The 12,831-nt window shown below is 43.7% G+C and overlaps 5 non-coding genes across 5 annotated transcripts; all 5 read right to left on the bottom strand.

The window, feature by feature from the left end:
- Positions 1–1,639: 1,639 nt before the first annotated feature.
- On the bottom strand, positions 1,640–1,712 carry trnak-cuu (transfer RNA lysine (anticodon CUU)). The gene has a single exon. It is a non-coding gene; the product is annotated as a tRNA-Lys (tRNA).
- Positions 1,713–4,107: 2,395 nt separating this feature from the next.
- Positions 4,108–4,180, bottom strand: trnak-cuu (transfer RNA lysine (anticodon CUU)). The gene has a single exon. It is a non-coding gene; the product is annotated as a tRNA-Lys (tRNA).
- A 3,394-nt stretch (positions 4,181–7,574) lies between these two features.
- On the bottom strand, positions 7,575–7,647 carry trnak-cuu (transfer RNA lysine (anticodon CUU)). Its single transcript has one exon. It is a non-coding gene; the product is annotated as a tRNA-Lys (tRNA).
- A 3,401-nt stretch (positions 7,648–11,048) lies between these two features.
- On the bottom strand, positions 11,049–11,121 carry trnak-cuu (transfer RNA lysine (anticodon CUU)). The gene has a single exon. It is a non-coding gene; the product is annotated as a tRNA-Lys (tRNA).
- Positions 11,122–11,544: 423 nt separating this feature from the next.
- On the bottom strand, positions 11,545–11,617 carry trnak-cuu (transfer RNA lysine (anticodon CUU)). The gene has a single exon. It is a non-coding gene; the product is annotated as a tRNA-Lys (tRNA).
- Positions 11,618–12,831: the final 1,214 nt, after the last annotated feature.

Genomic DNA, 12,831 nt, shown 5'->3' with positions numbered 1-12,831 from the left:
TTCAGATGACAGGTCAGAGTGCCGGCAGAGCTAGAATACAAATTCATAGCCTTCTGTATCACCAACCATGCAGAGTGGCAAGCCTGTTCGAAATTCCAAGCGGATGGTTGTTTGCGAAGTGAGTTGGTGCTTCGGCAGAGAAAATAATCACCTAACGTGGGTCTCGAACCCACGACCCTGAGATTAAGAGTCTCATGCTCTACCGACTGAGCTAGCCAGGTACCTGAATAGTATTTTTGACTTGGTACGAATATCGTACAGCCCAGTTTCTGCAAAATATGGTGATCAGTGAGTGTTGTTGATGGATCCTGTGGTGCAATCTGTTAGCGTGTTGTACTTATACAGCAGTATACAGCAATTAGATGACAAGGTTATGAGTTCAAGCCCCACTAGGAGCAAGTATTGTTCTTGAAGCCTCTGCCTGTCTATTTCTTGTCCGGAAAATGATAATTTATTCAAGCCATTTAGGAGTACAATTCATTGGTAATAGGTATGTCATTGAGATGACAGGTCAGAGTGCAGGCAGAGATAGAATACAAATTCATAGCCTTCTGTATCACCAACTATGCGGGTGGCAAGCCTGTCGAAATTCCAAGCGGATGGTTGTTTGCGAAGTGAGTTGGTGCTTCGGCAGAGAAAATAATTGCCCAACGTGGGGCTCGATCCCACGACCCTGAGATTAAGAGTCTCATGCTCTACCGACTGAGCTAGCCAGGTACCTCAATGGTGATCTTGACTTGGTTTGAAAATCGTACATCCCAGTTTCTGCAAAATATGGTGATCAGTGAGTGTTGTTGATGGATCCTGTGGTGCAATCTGTTAACGTGTTGTACTTATACAGCAGTATACAGCAATTAGATGACAAGGTTATGAGTTCAAGCCCCACGAGGAGCAAGTATTGTTCTTGAAGCCTCTGCATGTCTATTTCTTGTCCGGAAAATGATAATTTATTCAAGCCATTTAGGAGTACAATTCATTGGTAATAGGTATGTCATTCAGATGACAGGTCAGAGTGCAGGCAGAGATAGAATACATATTCATAGCCTTCTGTATCACCAACTATGCAGGGAGGCAAGCCTGCTCGAAATTCCAAGCGGATGGTTGTTTGCGAAGTGAGTTGGTGCTTCGGCAGAGAAAATAATCACCTTGACTTGGCTCGAACCCACGACCCTGAGATTAAGAGTCTCATGCTCTACCGACTGACCTAGCCAGGTACCTCAATGGTGATCTTGACTTGGTTTGAAAATCGTACATCCCAGTTTCTGCAAAATATGGTGATCAGTGAGTGTTGTTGATGGATCCTGTGGTGCAATCTGTTAGCGTGTTGTACTTATACAGCAGTATACAGCAATTAGATGACAATGTTATGAGTTCAAGCCCCACCAGGAGCAAGTATTGTTCTTGAAGCCTCTTCCTGTCTATTTCTTGTCCGGAAAATGATAATTTATTCAAGCCATTTAGGAGTACAATTCATTGGTAATAGGTATGTCATTCAGATGACAGGTCAGAGTGCAGGCAGAGCTAGAATACTAATTCATAGCCTTCTGTATCACCAACCATGCAGAGTGGCAAGCCTGTTCGAAATTCCAAGCGGATGGTTGTTTGCGAAGTGAGTTGGTGCTTCGGCAGAGAAAATAATCACCTAACGTGGGGCTCGAACCCACGACCCTGAGATTAAGAGTCTCATGCTCTACCGACTGAGCTAGCCAGGTACCTGAATAGTATTTTTGACTTGGTACGAATATCGTACAGCCCAGTTTCTGCAAAATATGGTGATCAGTGAGTGTTGTTGATGGATCCTGTGGTGCAATCTGTTAGCGTGTTGTACTTATACAGCAGTATACAGCAATTAGATGACAAGGTTATGAGTTCAAGCCCCACTAGGAGCAAGTATTGTTCTTGAAGCCTCTGCCTGTCTATTTCTTGTCCGGAAAATGATAATTTATTCAAGCCATTTAGGAGTACAATTCATTGGTAATAGGTATGTCATTGAGATGACAGGTCAGAGTGCAGGCAGAGATAGAATACAAATTCATAGCCTTCTGTATCACCAACTATGCGGGTGGCAAGCCTGTCGAAATTCCAAGCGGATGGTTGTTTGCGAAGTGAGTTGGTGCTTCGGCAGAGAAAATAATTGCCCAACGTGGGGCTCGATCCCACGACCCTGAGATTAAGAGTCTCATGCTCTACCGACTGACCTAGCCAGGTACCTCAATGGTGATCTTGACTTGGTTTGAAAATCGTACATCCCAGTTTCTGCAAAATATGGTGATCAGTGAGTGTTGTTGATGGATCCTGTGGTGCAATCTGTTAGCGTGTTGTACTTATACAGCAGTATACAGCAATTAGATGACAATGTTATGAGTTCAAGCCCCACCAGGAGCAAGTATTGTTCTTGAAGCCTCTTCCTGTCTATTTCTTGTCCGGAAAATGATAATTTATTCAAGCCATTTAGGAGTACAATTCATTGGTAATAGGTATGTCATTCAGATGACAGGTCAGAGTGCAGGCAGAGCTAGAATACTAATTCATAGCCTTCTGTATCACCAACAATGCAGAGTGGCAAGCCTGTTCGAAATTCCAAGCGGATGGTTGTTTGCGAAGTGAGTTGGTGCTTCGGCAGAGAAAATAATCACCTAACGTGGGGCTCGAACCCACGACCCTGAGATTAAGAGTCTCATGCTCTACCGACTGAGCTAGCCAGATGCCTCAATGGTGATTTTGACTTGGTTTGAATATCGTACATCCCAGTTTCTGCAAAATATGGTGATCAGTGAGTGTTGTTGATGGATCCTGTGGTGCAATCTGTTAGCGTGTTGTACTTATACAGCAGTATACAGCAATTAGATGACAAGGTTATGAGTTCAAGCCCCACCAGGAGCAAGTATTGTTCTTGAAGCCTCTGCCTGTCTATTTCTTGTCCGGAAAATGATAATTTATTCAAGCCATTTAGGAGTACAATTCATTGGTAATAGGTATGTCATTCAGATGACAGGTCAGAGTGCAGGCAGAGATAGAATACAAATTCATAGCCTTCTGTATCACCAACTATGCAGGGAGGCAAGCCTGCTCGAAATTCCAAGCGGATGGTTGTTTGCGAAGTGAGTTGGTGCTTCGGCAGAGAAAATAATCACCTAACGTGGGGCTCGAACCCACGACCAAGAGTCTCATGCTCTACCGACTGAGCTAGCCAGGTGCCTCAATAGTATTTTTGACTTGGTACGAATATCGTACAGCCCAGTTTCTGCAAAATATGGTGATCAGTGAGTGTTGTTGATGGATCCTGTGGTGCAATCTGTTAGCGTGTTGTACTTATACAGTAGTATACAGCAATTAGATGACAAGGTTATGAGTTCAAGCCCCACCAGGAGCAAGTATTGTTCTTGAAGCCTCTTCCTGTCTATTTCTTGTCCGGAAAATGATAATTTATTCAAGCCATTTAGGAGTACAATTCATTGGTAATAGGTATGTCATTGAGATGACAGGTCAGAGTGCAGGCAGAGATAGAATACAAATTCATAGCCTTCTGTATCACCAACCATGCAGTGGCAAGCCTGTTCGAAATTCCAAGCGGATGGTTGTTTGCGAAGTGAGTTGGTGCTTCGGCAGAGAAAATAATCACCTAACGTGGGGCTCGAACCCACGACCAAGAGTCTCATGCTCTACCGACTGAGCTAGCCAGGTGCCTCAATAGTATTTTTGACTTGGTACGAATATCGTACAGCCCAGTTTCTGCAAAATATGGTGATCAGTGAGTGTTGTTGATGGATCCTGTGGTGCAATCTGTTAGCGTGTTGTACTTATACAGTAGTATACAGCAATTAGATGACAAGGTTATGAGTTCAAGCCCCACCAGGAGCAAGTATTGTTCTTGAAGCCTCTTCCTGTCTATTTCTTGTCCGGAAAATGATAATTTATTCAAGCCATTTAGGAGTACAATTCATTGGTAATAGGTATGTCATTGAGATGACAGGTCAGAGTGCAGGCAGAGATAGAATACAAATTCATAGCCTTCTGTATCACCAACCATGCAGTGGCAAGCCTGTTCGAAATTCCAAGCGGATGGTTGTTTGCGAAGTGAGTTGGTGCTTCGGCAGAGAAAATAATTACCCAACGTGGGGCTCGAACCCACGACCCTGAGATTAAGAGTCTCATGCTCTACCGACTGAGCTAGCCAGGTACCTCAATAGTATTTTTGACTTGGTATGAATATCGTACAGCCCAGTTTCTGCAAAATATGGTGATCAGTGAGGGTTGTTGATGGATCCTGTGGTGCAATCTGCTAGCGTGTTGTACTTATACAGCAGTATACAGCAATTAGATGACAAGGTTATGAGTTCAAGCCCCACCAGGAGCAAGTATTGTTCTTGAAGCCTCTTCCTGTCTATTTCTTGTCCGGAAAATGATAATTTATTCAAGCCATTTAGGAGTACAATTCATTGGTAATAGGTATGTCATTCAGATGACAGGTCAGAGTGCAGGCAGAGATAGAATACAAATTCATAGCCTTCTGTATCACCAACTATGCAGGGTGGCAAGCCTGCTCGAAATTCCAAGCGGATGGTTGTTTGCGAAGTGAGTTGGTGCTTCGGCAGAGAAAATAATCACCTAACGTGGGGCTCACGACCCTGAGAGTAAGATTCTCATGCTCTACCGACTGAGCTAGCCAGGTACCTCAATGGTGATCTTTACTTGGTTTGAATATCGTACATCCCAGTTTCTGCAAAATATGGTGATCAGTGAGTGTTGTTGATGGATCCTGTGGTGCAATCTGTTAGCGTGTTGTACTTATACAGCAGTATACAGCAATTAGATGACAAGGTTATGATTTCAAGCCCCACCAGGAGCAAGTATTGTTCTTGAAGCCTCTTCCTGTCTATTTCTTGTCCGGAAAATGATAATTTATTCAAGCCATTTAGGAGTACAATTCATTGGTAATAGGTATGTCTTTGAGATGACAGGTCAGAGTGCCGGCAGAGCTAGAATACAAATTCATAGCCTTCTGTATCACCAACCATGCAGTGGCAAGCCTGTTCGAAATTCCAAGCGGATGGTTGTTTGCGAAGTGAGTTGGTGCTTCGGCAGAGAAAATAATCACCTAACGTGGGGCTCGAACCCACGACCCTGAGATTAAGTGTCTCATGCTCTACCGACTGAGCTAGCCAGGTACCTGAATAGTATTTTTGACTTGGTACGAATATCGTACAGCCCAGTTTCTGCAAAATATGGTGATCAGTGAACATTTGAACATCTTGGCCATGTTCTGTTATAATCTCCACCCGGCACAGCCAGAAGAGGACTGGCCATCCCACATATGCTCTCTCTAATTCTCTCTTTCTTTCTCTCTCTCGGAGGACCTGAGCCCTAGGACCATGCCCCAGGAATACCTGACATGATGACTCCTTGCTGTCCCCAGTCCACCTGACTGTGCTGCTGCTCCAGTTTCAACTATTCTGCCTTATTATTATTCGACCATGCTGGTCATTTATGAACATTTGAACATCTTGACCATGTTTTGTTATAATCTCCACCCGGCACAGCCAGAAGAGGACTGGCCACCCCACATAGCCTGGTTCCTCTCTAGGTTTCTTCCTAGGTTTAGGCCTTTCTAGGGAGTTTTTCCTAGCCACCGTGCTTCTTCACCTGCATTGCTTGCTGTTTGGGGTTTTAGGCTGGGTTTCTGTACAGCACTTTGAGATATCAGCTGATGTACGAAGGGCTATATAAAATAAATTTGATCAGTGAGTGTTGTTGATGGATCCTGTGGTGCAATCTGTTAGCGTGTTGTACTTATACAGCAGTATACAGCAATTAGATGACAAGGTTATGAGTTCAAGCCCCACCAGGAGCAAGTATTGTTCTTGAAGCCTCTTCCTGTCTATTTCTTGTCCGGAAAATGATAATTTATTCAAGCCATTTAGGAGTACAATTCATTGGTAATAGGTATGTCATTGAGATGACAGGTCAGAGTGCAGGCAGAGATAGAATACAAATTCATAGCCTTCTGTATCACCAACTATGCAGGGTGGCAAGCCTGTCGAAATTCCAAGCGGATGGTTGTTTGCGAAGTGAGTTGGTGCTTCGGCAGAGAAAATAATTACCCAACATGGGGCTCGAACCCACGACCCTGAGATTAAGAGTCTCATGCGCTACCGACTGAGATAGCCAGGTACCTCAATGGTGATCTTGACTTGGTTTGAAAATCGTACATCCCAGTTTCTGCAAAATATGGTGATCAGTGAGTGTTGTTGATGGATCCTGTGGTGCAATCTGTTAGCGTGTTGTACTTATACAGCAGTATACAGCAATTAGATGACAAGGTTATGAGTTCAAGCCCCACCAGGAGCAAGTATTGTTCTTGAAGCCTCTTCCTGTCTATTTCTTGTCCGGAAAATGATAATTTATTCAAGCCATTTAGGAGTACAATTCATTGGTAATAGGTATGTCATTCAGATGACAGGTCAGAGTGCAGGCAGAGATAGAATACAAATTCATAGCCTTCTGTATCACCAACTATGCAGGGTGGCAAGCCTGCTCGAAATTCCAAGCGGATGGTTGTTTGCGAAGTGAGTTGGTGCTTCGGCAGAGAAAATAATCACCTAACGTGGGGCTCACGACCCTGAGATTAAGATTCTCATGCTCTACCGACTGAGCTAGACAGGTACCTCAATGGTGATCTTGACTTGGTTTGAATATCGTACATCCCAGTTTCTGCAAAATATGGTGATCAGTGAGTGTTGTTGATGGATCCTGTGGTGCAATCTGTTAGCGTGTTGTACTTATACAGCAGTATAAAGCAATTAGATGAAAAGGTTATGAGTTCAAGCCCCACCAGGAGCAAGTATTCTTCTTGCCTGTCTATTTCTTGTCCGGAAAATGATAATTTATTCAAGCCATTTAGGAGTACAATTCATTGGTAATAGGTTTGTCATTCAGATGACAGGTCAGAGTGCAGGCAGAGATAGAATACAAATTCATAGCCTTCTGTATCACCAACTATGCAGGGTGGCAAGCCTGTCGAAATTCCAAGCGGATGGTTGTTTGCGAAGTGAGTTGGTGCTTCGGCAGAGAAAATAATCACCTAACGTGGGGCTCGAACCCACAACCCTGAGATTAAGAGTCTCATGCTCTACCGACTGAGCTAGCCAGGTACCTGAATAGTATTTTTGACTTGGTTTGAATATCGTACATCCCAGTTTCTGCAAAATATGGTGATCAGTGAGTGTTGTTGATGGATCCTGTGGTGCAATCTGTTAGCGTGTTGTACTTATACAGCAGTATACAGCAATTAGATGACAAGGTTATGAGTTCAAGCCCCACCAGGAGCAAGTATTGTTCTTGAAGCCTCTTCCTGTCTATTTCTTGTCCGGAAAATGATAATTTATTCAAGCCATTTAGGAGTACAATTCATTGGTAATAGGTATGTCATTGAGATGACAGGTCAGAGTGCCGGCAGAGCTAGAATACAAATTCATAGCCTTCTGTATCACCAACCATGCAGTGGCAAGCCTGTTCGAAATTCCAAGCGGATGGTTGTTTGCGAAGTTAGTTGGTGCTTCGGCAGAGAAAATAATCACCTAACGTGGGGCTCGAACCCACAACCTTGAGATTAAGAGTCTCATGCTCTACCGACTGAGCTAGCCAGGTACCTGAATAGTATTTTTGACTTGGTACGAATATCGTACAGCCCAGTTTCTGCAAAATATGGTGATCAGTGAGTGTTGTTGATGGATCCTGTGGTGCAATCTGTTAGCGTGTTGTACTTATACAGCAGTATACAGCAATTAGATGACAAGGTTATGAGTTCAAGCCCCACCAGGAGCAAGTATTGTTCTTGAAGCCTCTTCCTGTCTATTTCTTGTCCGGAAAATGATAATTTATTCAAGCCATTTAGGAGTACAATTCATTGGTAATAGGTATGTCATTGAGATGACAGGTCAGAGTGCAGGCAGAGATAGAATACAAATTCATAGCCTTCTGTATCACCAACTATGCAGGGTGGCAAGCCTGTCGAAATTCCAAGCGGATGGTTGTTTGCGAAGTGAGTTGGTGCTTCGGCAGAGAAAATAATTACCCAACATGGGGCTCGAACCCACGACCCTGAGATTAAGAGTCTCATGCGCTACCGACTGAGATAGCCAGGTACCTCAATGGTGATCTTGACTTGGTTTGAAAATCGTACATCCCAGTTTCTGCAAAATATGGTGATCAGTGAGTGTTGTTGATGGATCCTGTGGTGCAATCTGTTAGCGTGTTGTACTTATACAGCAGTATACAGCAATTAGATGACAAGGTTATGAGTTCAAGCCCCACGAGGAGCAAGTATTGTTCTTGAAGCCTCTGCCTTTCTATTTCTTGTCCGGAAAATGATAATTTATTCAAGCCATTTAGGAGTACAATTCATTGGTAATAGGTATGTCATTCAGATGACAGGTCAGAGTGCAGGCAGAGCTAGAATACAAATTCATAGCCTTCTGTATCACCAACTATGCAGGGTGGCAAGCCTGCTCGAAATTCCAAGCGGATGGTTGTTTGCGAAGTGAGTTGGTGCTTCGGCAGAGAAAATAATCACCTAACGTGGGGCTCGAACCCACGACCCTGAGATTAAGTGTCTCATGCTCTACCGACTGAGCTAGCCAGGTACCTGACTAGTATTTTTGACTTGGTACGAATATCGTACAGCCCAGTTTCTGCAAAATATGGTGATCAGTGAACATTTGAACATCTTGGCCATGTTCTGTTATAATCTCCACCCGGCACAGCCAGAAGAGGACTGGCCATCCCACATATGCTCTCTCTAATTCTCTCTTTCTTTCTCTCTCTCGGAGGACCTGAGCCCTAGGACCATGCCCCAGGAATACCTGACATGATGACTCCTTGCTGTCCCCAGTCCACCTGACTGTGCTGCTGCTCCAGTTTCAACTATTCTGCCTTATTATTATTCGACCATGCTGGTCATTTATGAACATTTGAACATCTTGACCATGTTTTGTTATAATCTCCACCCGGCACAGCCAGAAGAGGACTGGCCACCCCACATAGCCTGGTTCCTCTCTAGGTTTCTTCCTAGGTTTTGGCCTTTCTAGGGAGTTTTTCCTAGCCACCGTGCTTCTTCACCTGCATTGCTTGCTGTTTGGGGTTTTAGGCTGGGTTTCTGTACAGCACTTTGAGATATCAGCTGATGTACGAAGGGCTATATAAAATAAATTTGATCAGTGAGTGTTGTTGATGGATCCTGTGGTGCAATCTGTTAGCGTGTTGTACTTATACAGCAGTATACAGCAATTAGATGACAAGGTTATGAGTTCAAGCCCCACCAGGAGCAAGTATTGTTCTTGAAGCCTCTTCCTGTCTATTTCTTGTCCGGAAAATGATAATTTATTCAAGCCATTTAGGAGTACAATTCATTGGTAATAGGTATGTCATTGAGATGACAGGTCAGAGTGCAGGCAGAGATAGAATACAAATTCATAGCCTTCTGTATCACCAACTATGCAGGGTGGCAAGCCTGTCGAAATTCCAAGCGGATGGTTGTTTGCGAAGTGAGTTGGTGCTTCGGCAGAGAAAATAATTACCCAACATGGGGCTCGAACCCACGACCCTGAGATTAAGAGTCTCATGCGCTACCGACTGAGATAGCCAGGTACCTCAATGGTGATCTTGACTTGGTTTGAAAATCGTACATCCCAGTTTCTGCAAAATATGGTGATCAGTGAGTGTTGTTGATGGATCCTGTGGTGCAATCTGTTAGCGTGTTGTACTTATACAGCAGTATACAGCAATTAGATGACAAGGTTATGAGTTCAAGCCCCACCAGGAGCAAGTATTGTTCTTGAAGCCTCTTCCTGTCTATTTCTTGTCCGGAAAATGATAATTTATTCAAGCCATTTAGGAGTACAATTCATTGGTAATAGGTATGTCATTCAGATGACAGGTCAGAGTGCAGGCAGAGATAGAATACAAATTCATAGCCTTCTGTATCACCAACTATGCAGGGTGGCAAGCCTGCTCGAAATTCCAAGCGGATGGTTGTTTGCGAAGTGAGTTGGTGCTTCGGCAGAGAAAATAATCACCTAACGTGGGGCTCACGACCCTGAGATTAAGATTCTCATGCTCTACCGACTGAGCTAGACAGGTACCTCAATGGTGATCTTGACTTGGTTTGAATATCGTACATCCCAGTTTCTGCAAAATATGGTGATCAGTGAGTGTTGTTGATGGATCCTGTGGTGCAATCTGTTAGCGTGTTGTACTTATACAGCAGTATAAAGCAATTAGATGAAAAGGTTATGAGTTCAAGCCCCACCAGGAGCAAGTATTCTTCTTGCCTGTCTATTTCTTGTCCGGAAAATGATAATTTATTCAAGCCATTTAGGAGTACAATTCATTGGTAATAGGTTTGTCATTCAGATGACAGGTCAGAGTGCAGGCAGAGATAGAATACAAATTCATAGCCTTCTGTATCACCAACTATGCAGGGTGGCAAGCCTGTCGAAATTCCAAGCGGATGGTTGTTTGCGAAGTGAGTTGGTGCTTCGGCAGAGAAAATAATCACCTAACGTGGGGCTCGAACCCACAACCCTGAGATTAAGAGTCTCATGCTCTACCGACTGAGCTAGCCAGGTACCTGAATAGTATTTTTGACTTGGTTTGAATATCGTACATCCCAGTTTCTGCAAAATATGGTGATCAGTGAGTGTTGTTGATGGATCCTGTGGTGCAATCTGTTAGCGTGTTGTACTTATACAGCAGTATACAGCAATTAGATGACAAGGTTATGAGTTCAAGCCCCACCAGGAGCAAGTATTGTTCTTGAAGCCTCTTCCTGTCTATTTCTTGTCCGGAAAATGATAATTTATTCAAGCCATTTAGGAGTACAATTCATTGGTAATAGGTATGTCATTGAGATGACAGGTCAGAGTGCCGGCAGAGCTAGAATACAAATTCATAGCCTTCTGTATCACCAACCATGCAGTGGCAAGCCTGTTCGAAATTCCAAGCGGATGGTTGTTTGCGAAGTTAGTTGGTGCTTCGGCAGAGAAAATAATCACCTAACGTGGGGCTCGAACCCACAACCTTGAGATTAAGAGTCTCATGCTCTACCGACTGAGCTAGCCAGGTACCTGAATAGTATTTTTGACTTGGTACGAATATCGTACAGCCCAGTTTCTGCAAAATATGGTGATCAGTGAGTGTTGTTGATGGATCCTGTGGTGCAATCTGTTAGCGTGTTGTACTTATACAGCAGTATACAGCAATTAGATGACAAGGTTATGAGTTCAAGCCCCACCAGGAGCAAGTATTGTTCTTGAAGCCTCTTCCTGTCTATTTCTTGTCCGGAAAATGATAATTTATTCAAGCCATTTAGGAGTACAATTCATTGGTAATAGGTATGTCATTGAGATGACAGGTCAGAGTGCCGGCAGAGCTAGAATACAAATTCATAGCCTTCTGTATCACCAACCATGCAGCGGCAAGCCTGTTCGAAATTCCAAGCGGATGGTTGTTTGCGAAGTTAGTTGGTGCTTCGGCAGAGAAAATAATCACCTAACGTGGGGCTCGAACCCACAACCTTGAGATTAAGAGTCTCATGCTCTACCGACTGAGCTAGCCAGGTACATGAATAGTATTTTTGACTTGGTACGAATATCGTACAGCCCAGTTTCTGCAAAATATGGTGATCAGTGAGTGTTGTTGATGGATCCTGTGGTGCAATCTGTTAGCGTGTTGTACTTATACAGCAGTATACAGCAATTAGATGACAAGGTTATGAGTTCAAGCCCCACCAGGAGCAAGTATTGTTCTTGAAGCCTCTTCCTGTCTATTTCTTGTCCGGAAAATGATAATTTATTCAAGCCATTTAGGAGTACAATTCATTGGTAATAGGTATGTCATTGAGATGACAGGTCAGAGTGCAGGCAGAGATAGAATACAAATTCATAGCCTTCTGTATCACCAACTATGCAGGGTGGCAAGCCTGTCGAAATTCCAAGCGGATGGTTGTTTGCGAAGTGAGTTGGTGCTTCGGCAGAGAAAATAATTACCCAACATGGGGCTCGAACCCACGACCCTGAGATTAAGAGTCTCATGCGCTACCGACTGAGATAGCCAGGTACCTCAATGGTGATCTTGACTTGGTTTGAAAATCGTACATCCCAGTTTCTGCAAAATATGGTGATCAGTGAGTGTTGTTGATGGATCCTGTGGTGCAATCTGTTAGCGTGTTGTACTTATACAGCAGTATACAGCAATTAGATGACAAGGTTATGAGTTCAAGCCCCACGAGGAGCAAGTATTGTTCTTGAAGCCTCTGCCTTTCTATTTCTTGTCCGGAAAATGATAATTTATTCAAGCCATTTAGGAGTACAATTCATTGGTAATAGGTATGTCATTCAGATGACAGGTCAGAGTGCAGGCAGAGCTAGAATACAAATTCATAGCCTTCTGTATCACCAACTATGCAGGGTGGCAAGCCTGCTCGAAATTCCAAGCGGATGGTTGTTTGCGAAGTGAGTTGGTGCTTCGGCAGAGAAAATAATCACCTAACGTGGGGCTCACGACCCTGAGATTAAGATTCTCATGCTCTACCGACTGAGCTAGACAGGTACCTCAATGGTGATCTTGAGTTGGTTTGAATATCGTACATCCCAGTTTCTGCAAAATATGGTGATCAGTGAGTGTTGTTGATGGATCCTGTGGTGCAATCTGTTAGCGTGTTGTACTTATACAGCAGTATAAAGCAATTAGATGAAAAGGTTATGAGTTCAAGCCCCACCAGGAGCAAGTATTCTTCTTGCCTGTCTATTTCTTGTCCGGAAAATGATAATTTGT

Source organism: Oncorhynchus mykiss, chromosome 3 (genome assembly GCF_057628025.1).
Source record: "Oncorhynchus mykiss isolate SJ-2025 chromosome 3, ASM5762802v1, whole genome shotgun sequence".
In the NCBI taxonomy this organism is placed as follows: domain Eukaryota; kingdom Metazoa; phylum Chordata; class Actinopteri; order Salmoniformes; family Salmonidae; genus Oncorhynchus; species Oncorhynchus mykiss.
The sequence above is the reverse complement of the archived record's forward strand: the minus strand, read 5'-3'. Positions and strand labels throughout refer to the sequence as shown.